The sequence below is a fragment of the Doryrhamphus excisus genome, chromosome 23, assembly GCF_030265055.1.
Source record: "Doryrhamphus excisus isolate RoL2022-K1 chromosome 23, RoL_Dexc_1.0, whole genome shotgun sequence".
In the NCBI taxonomy this organism is placed as follows: Eukaryota; Metazoa; Chordata; class Actinopteri; order Syngnathiformes; family Syngnathidae; genus Doryrhamphus; species Doryrhamphus excisus.
The window spans coordinates 7276547-7297635 of NC_080488.1; the positions used below are offsets into that span (position 1 = coordinate 7276547).

The following is a 21089-nucleotide window of genomic DNA, read 5'->3' on the forward strand; positions in this document are numbered from 1 at the left end:
GGTAATTACAAAAAATGTTAACTGTTAATTATGTGTGTTTTGCAATATTGGCTCATTTGGTTATGTAAGGTACATCAACATACATTGTACGTACAAATAATCATCAATACATTTGAAAATAAATAGATGTTTTGCATTTTTGTAGTGGGTAGATCATTTTGACTCGGTCATTTTAAAAGTAGCTCGCATGCTGAAAAAGTGTGAGCACCCCTGCCCTAAACGGTAGCCTTCAAGTTATTTCCTTGAAACTTAAATAGCCAAAAACTTACCACTTCCACACGGATAGGGAGGATAACTATTAACAGTTATTTAACCTTTAACATGAACATTAATCAAACGTAATAATTTTTTCTGGGTACGTGATACCATACAGCATCCATATCAAACTTGCGCGGGCCGCACTAACATTAAGCTTTCATATCAAGGCGGTTAGGCCTCAAACTAGTGTCCTGCGGGCCACATTTGGCCCGCGGGCCGCGTGTTTGAGACCACTGATGTAGTGCATGGACTCACACAGCAGCAGAAGCGGCAACAGCAGACCAGTGGAGGGGAAGGGGGCTACATTGTGTGGAGGCATAACAGCCAAAAAAATAAACATGTTGTCAAGGCAATATCGAGCGTGTTCCCTCACGCCTGAGACTGGCAAGCGGGAGTGTTTTCCAAAGCGCCGCTGCTGTTTCTGCACTTAAACACCTGCGACACAGAATATGAGCGGAGCCTGGGAAAAGCATGCTTGTGGTTCCCTTGGGGAGGAGGAGGTGGTGGCGACGGGGGCCTAAAGAAGTGTGTTACACGGGGTGTTTGCCTCTTGGTCCAGTATGTGGTGCTGAGGGCTGCGGAGTGTGTGAGAATGTGTGTTCAGCTGCACTTGCAGGATGTTTTTATAAGAGAGGCGATCCCCTCCTCCTGTAGGTGCTGGTCGGCTGTAGTAGTGTGACGGGGCAGGTGACGTGTTCAATGTACTGTATGTCGGCTATGCAGAACACATTGTTTCTCCTTCATGGTAGTCAGTAGGCTTTGTTTTTTAGTTTTGAAAGAAGTACCAGCAGTGTCATCTGTGCTGTTCATTTGCATAACATTGCCATTAAGTGCATACCCACATGTGGTCATTCCAACTGTTTTTAGGCGCAGCATCAGTGGTAGACCACTAGAACATCACAATTATACAAACCATCAATAATATACAAGAAGCAATACATGTACGGACACATGTAACAAGCATCAGACAACTCCAAAACTCTACACTACAACATAATCTGGAGCAGTTCAGATTCAATATGTATCTAATGGTAATGGTTTTATTTCATTTGAACATGCATCAGATTACAATTGAGTGCATCCCATAATCAGTTCACAGTTCCACATGTCCAAAAGGAGTAGGAAGAAGCACAGCTTATTAAATCCTACCCCTCCATCTGGTACTTTTACAATCAGTAACTGTTACATTTGTTCACTTCCTGCTTTCCATAATACAGTTTAAGGTTTGTTTGTTTTTTTTAATAATGTACCTCGTACCGAAGTACAAGGTGATATGACCATCCAATGACATAATGGGTACCATAGTAAGTGTCAATATAGTGATATATATAGCACATCATGACTGGTTCAAGACTCTTCATCCTTGTATTTAGCAAACATCAACTGCTTGTATTGTTTCTTGAATTGGCTCATCGTTGTGCATTGTTTGAGGTCCTTACTCAATCCATTCCATAGTTTGATTCCACATACTGAAATGCTATGGCTTTTTAACGTAGTCCTAGCATATAAGTGTTTCAAATGTAGTTCTTCCCTGAGATCATATTTCTCCTCTCTTGTAGAGAAGTATTGGATGACATTTTTAGCTAATTGGTTATTTTTAGCCTTATGCATTATTTTAGCTGTTTGAAGATGAACTATATCAGCAAGTTGAAGTATTTGTGATTTTAGAAATAAGGAGTTAGTATGTTCTCTGTAGGCGGCATTATGAATTATCCTTACTGACCTTTTTTGCAGTACATTTAGCGAGTGACGATTGCTTTTATAGTTATTAGCCCATATTTCCACACAATAAGTAAGATATGGTAGAACCAGAGAGCAATAAAGAGTGTGGAGTGATTTCTGATTGAGAACAAATTTTGCTTTTTTCAATACTGAAATATTTCTTGCCATCTTATCTAAAAGCATGACAAAAACATACAAAATGTAAATGAAATAATATACTGATTATTCCTAGACTAAAGCCATCCTATTTTTTGATCGACCGATGAGAGGAGGGAAAATAATGTAATAGTGTTGAAGTAACATCAGCCTGCACTACTGATCCTGAAGGCACCAAACCTAAGTTAGCCAAGTGTGCCAAGATGTAGATGTTACGTGGACCTAAGCACAAATGGTCAAAAAATGTGGAGGTATGCTTTTCCCCGCTAAGCCTCCAGGGACCTCCACTTTTGTTGGGAGGCTTGACTCCCACCCGCCAGGCCTGCACTTACTCTAACTCTCTTCCTGGTCCCTGCCAGCTGGGAATAAAGAAATAAATAAGGGAACTCCACTTCATAACATTTTAATTGGCTTTAGTGACTTAACTGCGGCTCACCTGTGGTTACCGCGGTCGGGCAAACATGGAGCTGAGGAGCAGCCACTGGGTGTTTCACACTTGAAACACAAACGCACTCTAAGAAACACTAAGGCCTGGATTTCACCGCCATCGTGGTCTGCGTTTCCTCTTGATGTAACCACTTGACAAAATCCATCTCCTGCTCAACATGCCCACAAGAATGCCCCGACATCTTCTTCCAAATAAGCCAGCTTGTTTGTGTTGGGCCTCCTCCTTTACTGCCCCGTGTCTGTCTGTGTGTACTTTGATGTGTTTTGACTCCAAGGTTTTTGTGGTCTGTGTGTGTGTGTGTGTGTGTGTGGTTCCCATGCAATGTGGAATGCTGTCATCATGGGACCTTGCTAAGGCTGCACTTGGAATCTGATGATGCCATTGCCTGCAAAAAGTTTTCTATACAGGAGAATTGGAAGGGAATCTTCTGACCCTGACTATGATTTTTTTTGCTTTTACTAAGTACTTTATGAACTGTTTAGTTGCCAGGCCATCGCTCTCGTAGTATTTTCAATGACTGTAAAAGGCTGTTTATTGTTCAGAACATTCATTCACCTTAACCCTTAGATGCATAAGTGGGTCAAAAATGACCCGGTCAGGTTCTTGATTCTTTAAATATCTTCATAATTAAAAATTGTTATCATTTCATATTCCAGGTATTCCTAAAAACCTGTTTTTGATATCATGGCATTCAAATTTTTAACTTATCTTTTATACATTTTAAGAAATTTTAGCTTTTGTGTTACTACCCCAACCTTCCATAAGTGGGTCAAAAATGACCCGGTCAGGTTGTTTTCTTCAAATATCTTCGTAATGAAAATTTTTCATCATTTCATATTCCAGGTATTCCTCAAAAAATATGTTTTTGATATCATGCCTCTCACATTTTTAACTTAACTTTTATACATTTTAAGAAATTGTAGTTTTTGTGTTACTACCCCAACCTTCCATAAGTGGGTCAAAAATGACCCGGTCAGGTTGTTTTCTTGAAATATCTTTGTAATTAAAAAATGTTATCATTTCATATTCCAGGTATTTCCTAAAAACCTGTTTTTGATATCATGTCATTCAAATTTTTAACTTACCTTTTATACATTTTAAGAAATTTTAGTTTTTGTGTTACTACCCCAACCTTCCATAAGTGGGTCAAAAATGACCCGGTTAGGTTGTTTTCTTGAAATATCTTCGTAATTAAAAATTGTTATCATTTCATATTCCAGGTATTCCTCAAAAAACATGGTTTTGATATCATGCCATTCACATTTTTAACTTAACTTTTATACATTTTAAGAAATTTTAGTTTTTGTGTTACTACCCCAACCTTCCATAAGTGGGTCAAAAATGACTTATGTGTGCATTTTTTAAATCCTCACGATTACACAGCAAACACAACACTTTCTGTTTCTTCTGCCTTGGACTTTCTAGTGCCCATAAAAGGCTCCTGTTCGAGTCTGAGCTCTTGTCACACATCTGCTGATGCCATTCATCAGCCGTGAGTATTTTCTTACCTATTTATGAGAAACTCCGCCATCCGCCTTCTCGCCTGCTAATCCCCTAGCCTCTATTATTCCCAGGAAGTACACTGTCACCATAGAAATACGAAATGAGAAACAGAAAAACATAACAAGGGGTGGAGCAGGATTAGGAGGAAACAATAGCGGAAATTCTCACTGGCAAAAAGAATCATGCATGAAAGTGTCAAGATGGAGTTGGTGGGGACGTGTTGTCGCTAAGCAGGGTTTGTCTGCGCATGCCAAAGCCTCCCAGGGGTTCTGTATTTTTTAAGCTTGACTGCCATTTGGATAAGCGAGCTGGAGGTTCCCGATGGTGGAAGCCTGTGTGAGATCACAGAAGAAGCCCAGTTCTCTCAGACTAGAATGACACGGAGTTGTAAAGTAAAACCTCACATGGACTACTTGCTTTAAGGTAGTGCACCTGTGCTGAGCACAAAAAGCAATATAAGACGTTCAAAATGAGATATGCAATATGAGCTTCACTGCAGTTGGACTATGCTCCAGACGGATGCTCTCCAAAACAGTTGAGACCTCCACCAAGGCAGGGCAATCATAATATTTGACTTGTTTAATAAACAAAATAATAAAATGTTGGACAATACAATACTGTTCTAATACAGTAATGTGAATTATGAACCAGATTACATACTTATCAGCCAAGTTTATATATATATATATATATGTGTGTGTGTATATATGTATATATATGTATATATATATATATATATATATATATATATATATATATATATATATATATATATATATATATATATATATATATATATATATATATATATATATATATATATACATATATATATATATATACATATATATATATATATATATATATCCAATCCACTTTATTTATATAGCCCATTTTATAAACAGAGTTTCCAAAGTGCTGTACAGACAAGTAAAATAAAAAGTAAAAATAAAATACAATAAATAAAGGTACAAATTGAATTTAATCCAAAACTAAAAGATCATTTAAGAAATAAAATAGTAAAATAGATATTATAATATTAAAAACAAGAAGCAAAGCAATAAAAGTATAAAAAAATAAAACCAATTAAAATAAAAGAAAGAACTAAAAGACATACGACTCACTCCGAGTTGCATTATATATGGATAGATGGACCAAAACTCATATCCCAATATATTTAGGTTGAATATCGATTATACGATTTATATCCCGATATTTTGTGAGTTTAAACAAAAGACAAAGCTAAATATATGCTTGCAAAGTTTTATTAAAATGTAATCAATCTTATAGAACAATAGCCGCTGAAATAAAATAGTATGCATTGAGTTGTGGACTCCTACAGAGCAGCTACACACAATAACCAGCACAGAAAGCTTTCTAGTTCTTCCAGAATCTGCACCTATTCCGCTGCATTTCCGTGTGCTCTGTATGTAAACGCTTTTGACTTACACAAAATAAACACAGTTAGGACACTGACTCAAGAACTCCAACTACTTGTGCCAGATGGTGGCATCGTATAAATACTACGTAGCTAGCAAGTAAACAGAGGAGCAGAGCTTGGGGGAGACACGCCCATATAAGGAAGTCCGCCCCATGTGACATCACAAAGGGGCAGTTTTACCACGCCTTTTGAAACCGAGCGTTTTGAGCAATCCCAAATGTGTTTCAGGGCTCACTTCCAAATGCGCAAACCTCATCATCTAAAACTTTGGCATCGTTTAACACGAGAATACAACATTCTAACTACATTTATAGGTCAGAAAAGTGGAAAACTTTACATAAATATAGAAAAGGTTAAATCTGATGTTCAACTCTCAGCAGCCGGGTTAGCACCGTTAGCTCTTCCATCTCACATTCCCCATAACGACAGGTGGTAAACATGGTTTATACAGCAACCTGTCACGCCCTGTGTGGGTTCGCACGTGACAGTTTATGTTTGAGTTTCCGGCCTAGGTTTTGGTGTCCGTTTTGTACTCTTATTTTGTATTTAACTTCCTGTTTTGCCCTGTCGTCCTTGGTTGCCTTAATCACCCACACCTGTCCCTAATTTGTGTTTGTATTTAGTTCAGGTGTGTGCATCTCCCCTTTGTGGGATTATTGTTGTTTGTCCGTCAGCAAGTTCAGTTGCCTTTTCTTCTGCTGCTATTATAGCAAGAATAAATATTATTTTACCTGCATTTGGTCCTGCTCTCTGCATCCTGGGGTCGAACCGTAAAGCAATGAAGCCGAACCGTGACAGAATAATCCCACCAAGTGACGACGACCTCGCGGAGAGCGATTTTTGGACCTGGCAGCGTTTGAAGGCCATGGAGGACGAGGAAATGGCGATACCGCTATGGGAGATGGAGGACTTGGTGTGCGGTCCGGACGACACGTTCGTCGCTACGGCGTGGTTGTATCCCGGACCCTTCGATGACGCTCCAAATCCTCCGCGACGCCGACGCAAGCCGCGGCGCCACAGAGCGACGCCTAGTTCGCCTTCCCCTCCACGCCAAGTCGAGGTGCACCCGCTCTCATGCCCTGCCGGCTTCGACGAACCCGATGACGATCCCGCGGAGCTCGACGAATGGACCCGGCAGTTCTTCGAGGCGATGGAGCAGGAATGTGCAAGGTACACGCCGGAGGAACTGGATACCATGGTGTGGGGGCCGGACGGCACCCTAGTGCCCATGGCGTCGGTGTTCCCAGTACCCGCTGCACACCCTCCGACGCGGCGGCGTCGCCGACGCACGGCACGTCGCCAAGAGGTGTGGCCGCCCTCTTCCGCCTCGCCATGTCACACCACGGCACAGCGCAACCCTCTCGCTGTTGCCGAGTCCCAGCCCGTCGTGCATTCCTCGACGGCTCCCGCGCCAAGTGGCGAGGCGCTCCGGCTTCCTCCAGTGCCAAAGCCACGCAGCCCCAGGTGTTTCCAAGACCCGGCTCCCGTGCCAAGCTGCGTGGCCTCACAGATTCCTCCAGTGCCCAAGCCGCGCAGCCCCTGGGGTTCCCAAGACCCGGCTCCCGTGCCAGGCTGCGTGGTGTCCCGGATTCCGCCTGTGCCCAAGCCGCGCAGCCCGAGGGGTTCTCAAGACCCGGCTCCCATGCCAAGCTGCGCGGCGTCCCTGATCCCGCCCGTGCCCAAGCCGCGCAGCTTCAAGCCCAAACAAGTGGCTGTGGCCGGGACCGCTGACCTGGAGAAGCCAGTGACCCTCCTCCTAGCCTCCCTCCTCCCTACCCTGGTTTCGGCTCCCTCGGATGACGGCGTCTGGGATCCGCCTTCGAGAGGGGGGGCTAGTACCACCTGCTGGGCTATGCTGGAAGCACAGCCCAGCCCGCCTATGGAGAGGGGGGATGGCGCCACCTGCAGGGGGAGTGAGGAGGCACTGCCCACTCCACCTGCAAGACGAGGAGCAGGGCTTGCTGGAGCAGATGATGAGGCTCTGGCTTGGACGCCTGCTGCTTCGCCGTCTCCGCGTCAAGGCCGGACGCCTGCTTCTTCGCCGTCTCCGCGTCAGGGCCGGACGCCTGCTTCTTCGCCGTCTCCGCGTCAGGGCCGGACGCCTGCTTCTTCGCCGTCTCCGCGTCAGGGCCGGACGCCTGCTTCTTCGCCGTCTCCGCGTCAGGGCCGGACGCCTGCTTCTTCGCCGTCGCACCCAGGGCGCCCCCCTGAGGACGCCTACCTTGCGCTTGGTCGAGGGCGCCCCCCGGAGGGTGTTTACCGACCTAACCATTCCCTCCATCACGTGGAGGGGTCTTGCTGGCCGCCCCGGCCGGCCCCCTGAAGGGTCCCGTCGGCGACCCACCTCCGGTCCCCCCACCACCCTTCCCTCTGAACTGTTTCGGACATCTGGGATCCGTCCTTGAGGGGGGTGTACTGTCACGCCCTGTGTGGGTTCGCACGTGACAGTTTATGTTTGAGTTTCCGGCCTAGGTTTTGGTGTCCGTTTTGTACTCTTATTTTGTATTTAACTTCCTGTTTTGCCCTGTCGTCCTTGGTTGCCTTAATCACCCACACCTGTCCCTAATTTGTGTTTGTATTTAGTTCAGGTGTGTGCATCTCCCCTTTGTGGGATTATTGTTGTTTGTCCGTCAGCAAGTTCAGTTGCCTTTTCTTCTGCTGCTATTATAGCAAGAATAAATATTATTTTACCTGCATTTGGTCCTGCTCTCTGCATCCTGGGGTCGAACCGTAAAGCAATGAAGCCGAACCGTGACACAACCTTTATACTGTCTTTTTTGCTGGTCACTTCCTTTATGCAGCCTCTCTTCTTTTGTATCTCCGCAGGCTGTGTTGCTCAAAGCTAACAGCTGCTCCCGAGTGTAAACAATGGAGCAAGCGGCAAACCACAAACGTCACAAGATGAACATCCAATGCTGCGCACTTGCTCAAAGGGTCGGAATGGCACCAAAAACAAAGTAAGTAATAAATAACAGCCACTTTAAAAACATTGCCACAATCAAGGGAGTAGTGTCTAAGACAGATTTAGAGAGACTAATCCACGCCTTTGTCTCCAGCGGGCTAGACTACTGTAACAGACTTCTCACTGGGCTCACTAAACGAGCTGTAAAACAGCTGCAGTGCAGCCAAAATACTGCTGCTCGAGTCCCGACTAGAAGCAGAAAATATGACCATATTAGTCCAGTACTCAAGTCTCTGCAGTGGCTTCCTGTAGCTCAGAGAATATACTTTAAAACAGCTCAGCTTGTGTATAAGCGTCAAAGTACATCTCTGACATGTTAGAGATGCATAAACCATCCCAGGCTGTGAGAAGCGGTGCACATAGTCAGGACTAAACATGAAAGTTTTATGCTGCCAAAATCAGGAACTTTAAAGTAGAGAATTTTGCAACTAAGCTTTCCCAAAAGTCTCAAAAACATTCATTCTTTCCACTTTCAGCACAAAGCACGATAATCCTCAACCTTGCCGTTTTACGTAACGATTTATGTCATTTTGATGTGATTTTTAGGATGATTCTATGTTTTTAGTGATTTTACCCTTCTTTTCTGTAAAGCACTATGAATTGCCTTGTGTACGAATGGTGCTCTATAAATAAACTTGCCTTACCTATATCGTTTTTATATATAAGTACCTGAGGGGCATAAGCAGGGGTCTCAAACACGCGGCCTAGTTTGAGGCCCCCGCCTTGATATGAAAGTTTAATGTTAGTGCGGCCTGCGCAAGTTTGATATGGATGCTGTATGGTATCATGTACCCAGAAAAAAATTATTATGTTTGATTAATGTTCATGTTAAAGGTTAAATAACTGTTAATAGTTATCCTCCCTATCCGTGTGGAAGTGGTAAGTTTTTGGCTATTTAAGTTTAAAGGAAATAACTTGAAGGCTTCCGTTTAGGTCGCTAGCTCTCTAGTTTGCGAGTTAGCATGTGTCTCAAGACCCTGCAGTTGCGCAATATGTTGTAAATAAAAAAAGTATAAATGTGACTATAGTCGTGTTTTGTCATGTCTACAGGGCTCTAATAATGCTTTGTTCATTTTAATCTGAAAAAAATAATTTGTCGACCCACCAATTATATGTGGTTTCTTAAACCAAAGCACTGAACAAGTTTGTATATTTTTCTGTTTTTAATAAATGCGTTTTTTTTGTTTTTTTTTGGAAAACCTGATGCGGCCCAGCCTTGCCCAGACCCTAGCTCCAGTGGCCCCCAGGTAAATTGAGTTTGAGACCCCTGGTCTTAAGGTTCACAAGTGAGGGAAGGCTTTCGAAAACTCGAAATGAGTTTTCTATATGAGGGTGACTGGACTCTCCCTTAGAGATAAATACATTTATGGTTGCCCAAGGGAGTAGAACCGATGGTTTTCCGCATTGAGAACACCCAGATGAGGTACTAAAAAAATAAAATTGCATTTTTGCATGAAATTGCATTAAAATCTCATGAGAACATACTTCTCCTTTCCATCCCTCCAATCTGTATACATTCTTCATTGTTGGGTAGCCACCAATGTAAATATAACTACCATTGATATGTCATCCTCATTATAAGAGGTGGTTCAAATATTTCGTAGCCATAGCAGCGGAAGTAATAATCCTCCATTAATAAGTGCAGTGAAATGTGTGAGTCAACACAAAACAGGCAAACAATGTGGTATCTGTTAACATGTTGAAGTGTATTCCGCCTTACACGGGAACACTGGGAGGCACTCAATCGTGACATTTTCCTGTTTGGATCGAGAGATTCCATGTGAGCTGCAAAGGTTAAAGCTTCCAGAATGCTGCCTGCAAGCTAGTTGATGAGATTAGCAAATATATAATTGTTCAAGCGCCCACATGTGTCATAAAAGGCATCGCCAAGCCCCTTTGTAATGAGGATTATGTGTCTTTTCCATGGATTCATTTCTCCGAACACTTTGGTGAGATTTTGTCTCTCCCGTTCTGATGTACGATTCCACACACGAGCCGACTGCTTTGATTTTTCCACTGAGCTCTTTGGTTTTTTACTGGTCAGTATGGACTGGTGAGACATTGTGGCCAAAACCTGTAAAGTGAGCATGAGTGTGTTTCATTGCACTACAAGGTGTGAACTAATGGAGCCTTGGTTTTCTATACAGGAGAATTGGAAGGGAATCTTCTGACCCTGACTATGTTATTTTTGCTTTTACTAAGTACTTTATGAACTGTTTAGTTGCCAGGCCATTGCTCTAGTAGTATTTTCAATGACTGTAAAAGGCTGTTTATTGTTCAGAACATTCATTCACCTTAACCCTTAGATGCATAAGTGGGTCAAAAATGACCCGGTCAGGTTGTTTTCTTGAAATATCTTCGTAATTAAATTTTTTTATCATTTCATATTCCAGATATTCCTCAAAAACATGTTTTTGATATCATGCCATTCACATTTTTAACTTAACTTTTATACATTTTAAGAAATTTTAGTTTTTGTGTTACTACCCCAACCTTCCATAAGTGGGTCAAAAATGACCCGGTCAGGTTGTTTTCTTGAAATATCTTCGTAATGAAAATTTTCCATAATTTCATATTCCAGGTATTCCTCAAAAAACATGTTTTTGATATCATGCCATTCAAATTTTTAACTTACCTTTTATACATTTTAAGAAATTTTAGTTTTTGTGTTACTACCCCAACCTTCCATAAGTGGGTCAAAAATGACCCAGTCAGGTCGTTTTCTTGAAATATCTTTGTAATATTTGACCCACTTATGGAAGAGTGTAGGGTCCAGTCACTCATGCATCTAAGGGTTAAGGGCTCTTGCAGGTACTATACAGTCAAATGAAACCTGTATCGTGATCAATCCAGATATTTTGTACTCTGCTAAATAAATGTAACTGTCAAGAAGGAGGATGACATACCCAAGCTCACCTGTAGGTGATCAGAGCTTTTCTTAGGTTGATGATGTAACTCCACAATAGAAGAGAGCACTTTTGGTGCAGTTTTAAGCCAGAAAAAATGTCTGAAGGCACGTCAAAAGGCACAGAGTCTTGTAGCACTGAGAAATTTTAATACAATCACACACAATTCCGTTCCATATGTGAAAGTTGTAAATAGTTCATTTTCATGTAAAACAACCATTTTTTTGTTGTTGTGGCACAGTTGTTTATATTCATTCATTCATTTTCTACCGCTTTTTCCTCACTGAGGTTTCGGGGGTGCTGGAGCCAATCCCAGCTGTCTTCGGGTGAAAGGCCGGGCACACCCTGGACTGGTCGCCAGCCAATCACAGGGCACATATAGACAAACAACCATTCACACTCACATTCATACCTATGGACAATTTGGAGTCGCCAATTAACCTAGCATGTTTTTGGAATGTGGGAGGAAACCGGAGTACCCGGAGAAAACCCACGCATGCACGGGGAGAACATGCAAACTCCACACAGAGATGGCCGAGGGTGGAATTGAACCCTGGTCTCCTAGCAGTGAGGTTTGCGCACTAACCACTCGACCGCCGTGCCGCCCACTTGTTTATATATTTTAGCTAAATATATATGGCTACATTTGTGTCAAAGTGAAAGTTATGCTTGAAAAAAAAGCTGTTTTTCTCCCTTTTTTTGTTGAGAACTGATATTTTCTTTCTTTCTTAATTTATTTCAGACATGCATACTATGTTACATTATTGTTTCTTACATATACACTTACAATACACTTCTATTTTATATTACTAGTATAGTAATTTATAGTATATTTATAGATAGTATATTAAAATTGCACATTTTCCGAAATTTTACAAAGAGTATGTGTGAGGTGGCATCCCTAAATCTCAATGGATTTCCTCAAAACTTTGCAAAAGACATTTTTATGTTCATTAGAAAAAAATGGAATGCCAGCCAAATTGATGTTATGAATTTAAAATTTCCCATTCAAATTTGATGCACCCTACTGTACAGTATATAAATTACTCAACACACAGCCACTATTGTCTAAATAGCTGGCAACCTCACAGTGCACGTGTCCAAATTGTGACCAAAGTGTCAATATTTAGTGTGAGCGTCATTGTTATTTAGCACTGCCTTAATCCTCTTGGGCATGGAATGTACCAGCGCTCCACAGGTTGCTACTGGAATCCTCTTGCACTCTTCCATGATGACATCACTGCTTTAGCTGCTGGATGTTATGATACACCTTGTGATCCTCCACCGGTTCATCATCACAATGGTTTTAAAGTAGATAGTATGTCGGAAAACCAATATGCGGATATTGTCCAACTCTTAATTTCTGATACCGATATGTGTAACATGACATATGTCATGTGGTGGAATAAACACATATGTGTTGTATACAGCATTTTTTTACAGCAGTTTGCAACAATCTGATACCAATATCAACCGATATTGGGCCGATAATTATCAGAATGTCCATAGGTATGAATGTGAGTGTGAATGGTTGTTTGTCTGTATGTGCCCTGTGATTGGCTGGCCACCAGTCCAGGGTGTACCCCGCCTCTCGCCCGAAGACAGCTGGGATAGGCTCCAGTAGAAAATGAATGAATGAATGATACCACGCCCCTGATTTTCGATTTGGATTTCCAGCCTGGGTTTGGTCAGGAAGTGCATCCAGTGTCAAAACAAATCAAACTGTATCTGAATGGATGAACTCAGTTTTGTGACTGCTGAAAGTGGAAAAAATGAATGTTTTGAGATTTTGGTAATGGTAATGGTTTTATTTCATTTGAACATGCATCAGATTACAATTGAGTGCATCCCATAATCAGTTCACAGTTCCACATGTCCAAAAGGAGTAGGAAGAAGCAAAGCTTATTAAATCCTACCCCTCCATCTGGTACTTTTACAATCAGTAACTGTTACATTTGTTCACTTCCTGCTTTCCATAATACAGTTTAAGGTTTTTAAATTTGTAAAAAAACTTATGTAATAATTTTACATTTTTTTTTATTTTTTATTTTTTTTTTAATCTTTACATTTTTTGTCACATACCGAAGTACAAGGTGATATGAGCATCCAATGACATAATGGGTACCATAGTAAGTGTCAATATAGTGATATATATAGCACATCATGACTGGTTCAAGACTCTTCATCCTTGTATTTAGCAAACATCAACTGCTTGTATTGTTTCTTGAATTGGCTCATCGTTGTGCATTGTTTGAGGTCCTTACTCAATCCATTCCATAGTTTGATTCCACATACTGAAATGCTATGGCTTTTTAACGTAGTCCTAGCATATAAGTGTTTCAAATGTACTTCTTCCCTGAGATCATATTTCTCCTCTCTAGTATTGGATGACATTTTTAGCTAATTGGTTATTTTTAGCCTTATGCATTATTTTAGCTGTTTGAAGATTAAGTTTAAGTATTTGTGATTTTAGAAATAAGGAGTTAGTATGTTCTCTGTAGGCGGCATTATGAATTATCCTTACTCACCTTTTTTGCACTACATTTAGTGAGTGAAGATTGCTTTTATAGTTATTAGCCCATATTTCCACACAATAAGTAAGATATGGTAGAACCAGAGAGCAATAAAGAGTGTGGAGTGATTTCTGATTGAGAACAAATTTTGCTTTGTTCAATACTGAAATATTTCTGGCCACCTTATGTTGTATATTTGTAATATGAGGTTTGAGGTTTAATATGAGGTTTCCAGCGCTTTTGGGAAAGCTTAGTTGTAAAATTCTCTACTTTAAAGTTCAAAGCAGCCTATAAACAGTTTTAGATTCTCAGGTGAAAGTTATTTTTAGAGTAGACTCAGGAGAAAATAAAGATTTTGAGTAATTAAACACGGTTGGACTGCAAGCATGAGACATAGAAAGTCTTCAAAATTAATTCCTGCCAAAAGTACTGGAGTACATGTCAAAAGTGTTGCGGGCCCCCGAGGGCCAGTACCAGGTCCCCTTTTATTTGATGTTGATTAAGCTTTCCATCTCACTGCTCTTCTCATTTTTCTGTCCACCTTTGCTGCTGACAAACTGACATCATATGACATCACTTGGATGTGTTTTGGTCATGTGTTTGGCCGTTGAGTGTAAATGCGAAGCAATCATGATGGTATACGCACTGAAATAAGGCTTGGCCTCGGGGAAGGGAAATATTCATTCCTGTGGCGTGCAGCAAACAGCAGAAACATTCCTCATCACTCTCATGTACGGCGAGGAAAGCAGTCGGTGCACGTGAAGCGCACGCATGCAAATGAACTTTGATGTAATGACTTTTCTTGCATGCTAATATTCCATGATGATGTTTTTGGGAGGGTATTGGACCCTAGGATCCTAACAGTAAAGTCAAATTGCTGAAATGTGATGGATGTGTAACATACAGGAAGTGGAGAGAGTCTACCGCTTGGCGTTTTTGTTCCATAACCGTCACAATCTTTGAAGAAGTCTTATTGCGTCCAACCTCAGCAACGATGGCGCCTTGCTTATGCCGCTCAACAATTCGACCACACGTTTTTTGCCTTTGCCATCAAGATATCATATCGGCGTGAATACCTGACAGAAAATAACATTGAATCCACTCCACAGCAGCCGTACGGCACAACGGAAAGAATCCGTTTTGGGGTGAAATTTTTCTTTTCCGGACGCCACAAATGGCGGAGGACTCTCTGGTCCAGCTGTGGGTTTCCACAGCCGAAGAGGTGCTCGCTGTGGCTTCTACCGTAAGTCAATGTGAGTGGCACTTTGCAGCAATCTGGGTTCTGGGCCAGAGCTGTATCGTAGTTCGTGTGAGCCTGGCGTCACTCCCGTTTCTTTGAAGCTCAGATTTACAACCAACAGTGCAAAATGTAAATTCTTGCAATTTTTCTGTTGGTGTTAAAATTTTAATCTGGAGTGTAAAATTGGTAATTAGACTCATCAGACTAATTAGAAATAAAATGTCACCATAATTCTAAAATAGATAAATAATTAGAAATAAAATATCACCACGATTTTAATTATTTATCTATTTTTACTTATTTTATCTATACTGTTATTTAAATTTTTATTTATAATTATTTATCTATTTTTACCCATTTTATTTATACTGTTGTTTAAAATAGGTAATTTGTTATTTTGCTAAAATACGTAAAAATTGGGTGAGTTTTCTAGTAGCAGATTAATTTGAAGCAATATGGTATGGTAGTATCACCACAATTCTAATCATCTATTTTTTCCAATTTTATCTATACTGTTATTTAAAATAGGTAAAAATCGATAAATAATTAGAAATAAAATATCACCATGATTTTAATTATTTATCTATTTCTACTTATTTTATCTATACTGTTATTTAAAATTTTATTTCTAATTATTTATCTATTTTATCGATACTGCTATTTAAAATGGGAAATTTGTTATTTTGATAAAATAGGTAAAAATAGATAAATAATATCACCACAATTCTAATCATCTATTTTTTTAATAGATTTAATATATTTTATAATTAAAAGATAAATAATTAGAAATATAATATCATAATTCAAATTATTAATTTATTTTTACCTAGAGGTAAAAATAGATAAATAATATTGCCATAATTCTAATAATCTATTTTTACCTATTTTATCTATACTGTTATTTAAAATAGGTAAAACTAAATAAATAATTAGAAATAAAATATCACCATAATTCTAATTATATATCTATGTTTTACCTATTTTATAATTAAAAGATGAATAATTAGAAATAAAATATCATCATAATTCTGATCTATTTTTACCTATAGATAAAAATAGATAAATAACAGTATAGATAAAATATATTTTGTCTATACTGTTATTTATCTTTTTTATTCCATGTTTGCATGAAAAGGAGCTGCTCTCAATCTCATTGTACATGTGTATAGTGACAATAAAGGCATTGTATTCTAATATCTAATATCTATATCTAATTATATAAAATAGGAAACAAAATCGTATTTATCGTAGCTGTCAGTTTTTGTGGTGTTGTCGCTGTAGACAAACAGACAAAGCCACACATTGCCTCATTTGTTCTTTGGAAGGATAACAAACAAATGGCGATAAAACACATAACCTCCTTGGCAGGCGTCGTTAGTCGTTCCCGTCAGCTATTTACAGCCTTTTACTGTTCTCGTCATTGTCATCGTTGGACAATTTTCGTAGAAAAAACTCCCGCCAGTTTTAAAATGCACGGTCGGTCCAGACATTTGGAGTAATGGTGGAACTAAAAGGAGAATTATTGTTGTATTGTGACTTTATGAGCTTCGACGGAGTCTCTGTGTTTGTGTGAGAAATGAACTGCAACTGTGTGTGTGTGCGGTCCTGCTAATGCACTTCTTCAACACCCTGAGAAGCATAAAATGGCTCTCAGAGGAGCAGGTCTCCATTCTGCCTATCACTCCATTAGCAGCCGTGCTGCTTGACTCGGGCCCAATGTGCAAAACAGCTGTGGAAAAAGCCCTCATGCCTTCTCTTTAACACCGTGTCCCCTTAGAAATGTTTTTCCTACTCTTCCCATTTTTATCAGAAGTATAGAAATTCCCACCCACTCCTGTCATGTAAGACCGGTTTCCCCTCCAAGTATGACATGATGATGGAGGTCATCTGGATTGAGTTAGGGTGGGGCACCCTGCGGAGATAGAGTGGACGGGAATGTCATTGTCCAATCGATAAAGTCTTATTTGCATGTTTGGGCTGATAGAGTTCAACAAACACTTGATTGTTCAGTTTTTGTGTTTAGAACCACGGTACCGTGATGACGCACACATTTCGTCGTACGACGGGTATGCAAAACGCCCAAACCCCCCCCCCCCCCCCCCACCCACCGGCTCCTGTTTCTGGTAAATCACACGTTGCACATACCTCAACACTTACACTTGTTACCAGTGACGTGTGGTGAGGTTCATGGATGATTTTGTTTATGTTAATACAGGTTGCTAAGGTTAATAATAATTCATTTTGGTTAAAAACTAAGATACTTCTTAGACCGAGTTATAAAAAAAAAAAAAAAACTAAACTGGGGATCACAATAGATGAAAATATGAGCAGGAAACCTCATATTACAAATACACAGAAATATTTCAGTATTGATCAAACTAAAATTTGTTCTCAATCAGAAATCATTCCACACTCTTTATTGCTCTCTGGTTCTACCATATCTTACTTATTGTGTGGAAATATGGGCTAATAACTATAAAAGCAATCTTCACTCGCTAAATGTACTGCAAAAAAGGTCAGTAAGGATAATTCATAATGCCGCCTACAGAGAACATACTAACTCCTTATTTCTAAAATCACAAATACTTCAACTTGCTGATATAGTTCATCTTCAAACAGCTAAAATAATGCATAAGGCTAAAAATAACCAATTAGCTAAAAATGTCATCCAATACTCCTCTACAAGAGAGGAGAAATATGATCTCAGGGAAGAACTACATTTGAAACACTTATATGCTAGGACTACGTTAAAAAACCATAGCATTTCAGTATGTGGAATCAAACTATGGAATGGATTGAGTAAGGACCTCAAACAATGCACAACGATGAGCCAATTCAAGAAACAATACAAGCAGTTGATGTTTGCTAAATACAAGGATGAAGAGTCTTGAACCAGTCATGATGTGCTATATATATCACTATATTGACACTTACTATGGTACCCATTATGTTATTGGATGGTCATATCACCTCGTACTTTGGTACGAGGTGCATTATAAAAAAAAAACCAAAAACCTTAAACTGTATTATGGAAAGCAGGAAGTGAACAAATGTAACAGTTACTGATTGTAAAAGTACCAGATGGAGGGGTAGGATTTAATAAGCTTTGCTTCTTCCTACTCCTTTTGGACATGTGGAACTGTGAACTGATTATGGGATGCATTCAATTGTAATCTGGATTTGTATTTATGAAATACATGCAGCTTTTCCTTCTCCAGGAAAAGTTGTGATACTTTGTTGTAAAAGTCTGTTCATCTCCTGGTGAGTTTGAGTATATAAGCCTACATCTTGGTAGTCAAATTAATTTATTCATTCAGCATAGCATAAAAATCCAAAGAATGCATGTGATTTTCTGAAAAAAAAAAACAAAAAACAAAACTAGGCTGGGTTCTCCAGTGACACATCAGTCACACGCCTTCAGGAAGTGGATGTACTGCAAGTACCTCCGGTATGACATTTCTCTGTCTTGTTTGTATTGTTTTATTAGTAACAAAAATGACATCCCTCTCTGTAATTTCCAGTATAAGTCGCTATATTTTTTCATGCTTTGAACCCTGCGATTTGTACACTGATTTGGCCAATTTATGGCTAAAAACTACATTTTCCGGGTACTCCGGTTTCTTCCCACATTCCAAAAACATGCTAGGTTAACTGGTGACTCCAAATTGTCCATAGGTATGAATGTGAGTGTGAATGGTTGTTTGTCTATATGTGCCCTGTGATTGGCTGGCGACCAGTCCAGGGTGTACCCTGCCTCTCACCCGAAGACAGCTGGGATAGGCTCCAGTACCCCCTGCGACCCTCGTGAGGAAAAGCGGAATGAATGAATGAACTACATTTTCCATGATCTTTAGTACAGCTTCAGAAAGCAGTAATATCATATTAAGAAATCCATGACACATTTTAAGTATATTTGATAACGTGAAGAATTACTACAGCTTCTGTTGGGACGACTGTGATCGCCAACCATCTGCTATCACTACCCAGTTTGGAAAGGCTGGACTGAATGAAAAGGCTATTTTGCAAAGAGCAAAAGAGAGACTGACAAAATGTGTGATGAAGGAATTATGAGGCTGATCAATTGTGGTGCTTGACAAGACGACTTCAAAGGTTTTAGTTTCCAGGAGGAGGAAGACGGCGATGAATGGCTTTTCTGGTAGGCTACTGTTTAACTCAGAGATGGGCAAACTACGGCCCGGGGGCCACATGCGGCCCACCAAGCGCTTGAATCTGGCCCGCTAGTTGCTTTTTTTCAACAGTATTTCAACTTTTAACATACAAACTGGCAACATGACTTGCAAGTCGGATGTCTTATTTAGTAAAAATTTAATTTTTATAAAATTTTATAAAATTAGACAAATAATTCAAGGAAAATGATAAGCATAAAATAGTGTGTGTGTGTGTGTGTTAAATATATGTTCTGGCTCCCTGGACAATTTTGTTAAATCAATGCGGCCCACAAGTCAAAAATATATAATAATAATATATAATAATATACTAATAATATAATATAATATACAAATATGCCCACCCCTGGTTTAACTAGTTATCTTACACCCACTGTTTGGCACGGTTTAACTTGTTACATAGCGGTATAAGTTGTTATATACAGTATGTTATATATTTGGATGCCTCTACACAACGTTTTTTTCAAAGTTGTAGTTCTACTGACATCAATGCAATCTGGACTTCCTTATACGGACTGCAGTTTGCCTGTACTCTACAAATACGGAAGTCAGAAGTCTTCAGGGGTGCTTGGGAGTATTACCAATCACAGGGGAGTGGGCATACCTAGAAGCTATGTGGAATACGTTAAAATAGGCCGTTTTTGCGGGAACCACAAAATCCAAAGAAATACAGCTAAATAGGTGCAGATCCTGGAAGGACTAGAAAGCTTTGTAATGGTAATGGTAATGGTTTTATTTAATTTGAACATGCATCAGATTACAATTGAGTGCATCCCATAATCAGTTCACAGTTCCACATGTCCAAAAGGAGTAGGAAGAAGCAAAGCTTATTAAATCCTACCCCTCCATCTGGTACTTTTACAATCAGTAACTGTTACATTTGTTCACCTCCTGCTTTCCATAATACAGTTTAAGTTTTTTTTTCGTTTTTTTTAATAATGTACCTCGTACCGAAGTACAAGGTGATATGACCATACAATGACATAATGGGTACCATAGTAAGTGTCAATATAGTGATATATATAGCACATCATGACTGGTTCAAGACTCTTCATCCTTGTGTGCTAGTTATTGTGTGTAGCTGCTCTATAGGAGTCCACAACTCAATACAAAGGGCCAAAAATGAGCATAATATGTCCCCTTTAACAAAGTCCTCACTGTCAATAATACTAATAGTCCTACTATTAATTTGCTCCACATCTTGTCCTATTAGGGACAATTCACACTCACATTCACACCTATGGACAATTTAGAATCTGCTGTTAATCATACATGCATGGTTTTGGAAATGTGGGAGGAAGCCGGAAAACATACAGTGCAGGGCCTGTAATTTAGGCCCACTGTACACTCGTTTCCTGGCTCCGATGCGCGGTGATTCTTTATCACCAATGACATTCACACTACTTTGTGACTGACATTTCCTTATTAAATGACAATATTTCCATTTTAACGTCCTCAACCATTTGCATTCATGCATTCGGTAACAATACATGCACAGTTTCTGGTGACATTTTGTGTAGTGACTATTTCCTGTTTGGCTGAAAAGGTTGTGACAGGAGGCATCAGCTTCCTTCTTCCCTCTTCTTCTTCTTCTTCTCGGACTTGCTGAACTCTGAGCTTGATGCCAATGCAAAACAATCAGGCTAATTGTCCATGGCAAAACTGACGGAGAGACGAAGAATAACACCACGTTGGAAAATGGAATTAATATGATTAATCACAGACAGGAATCTGCTATTAATGTCTGTTTCCT

General features: G+C 39.9%; 1 protein-coding gene across 2 annotated transcripts in view; it reads left to right on the top strand.

Annotated features, from left to right (window-relative positions):
* zdhhc15b (zinc finger DHHC-type palmitoyltransferase 15b) overlaps positions 1-21089 on the top strand; it is a 71880-nt gene that overhangs the window by 27326 nt on the left and 23465 nt on the right. For both annotated transcript variants that reach the window (XM_058063050.1, XM_058063049.1), the window contains exon 2: positions 8355-8485. The gene's annotated coding sequence lies outside the window, so the exon portion shown is untranslated. The remainder of the gene's footprint in view (positions 1-8354; positions 8486-21089) is intronic.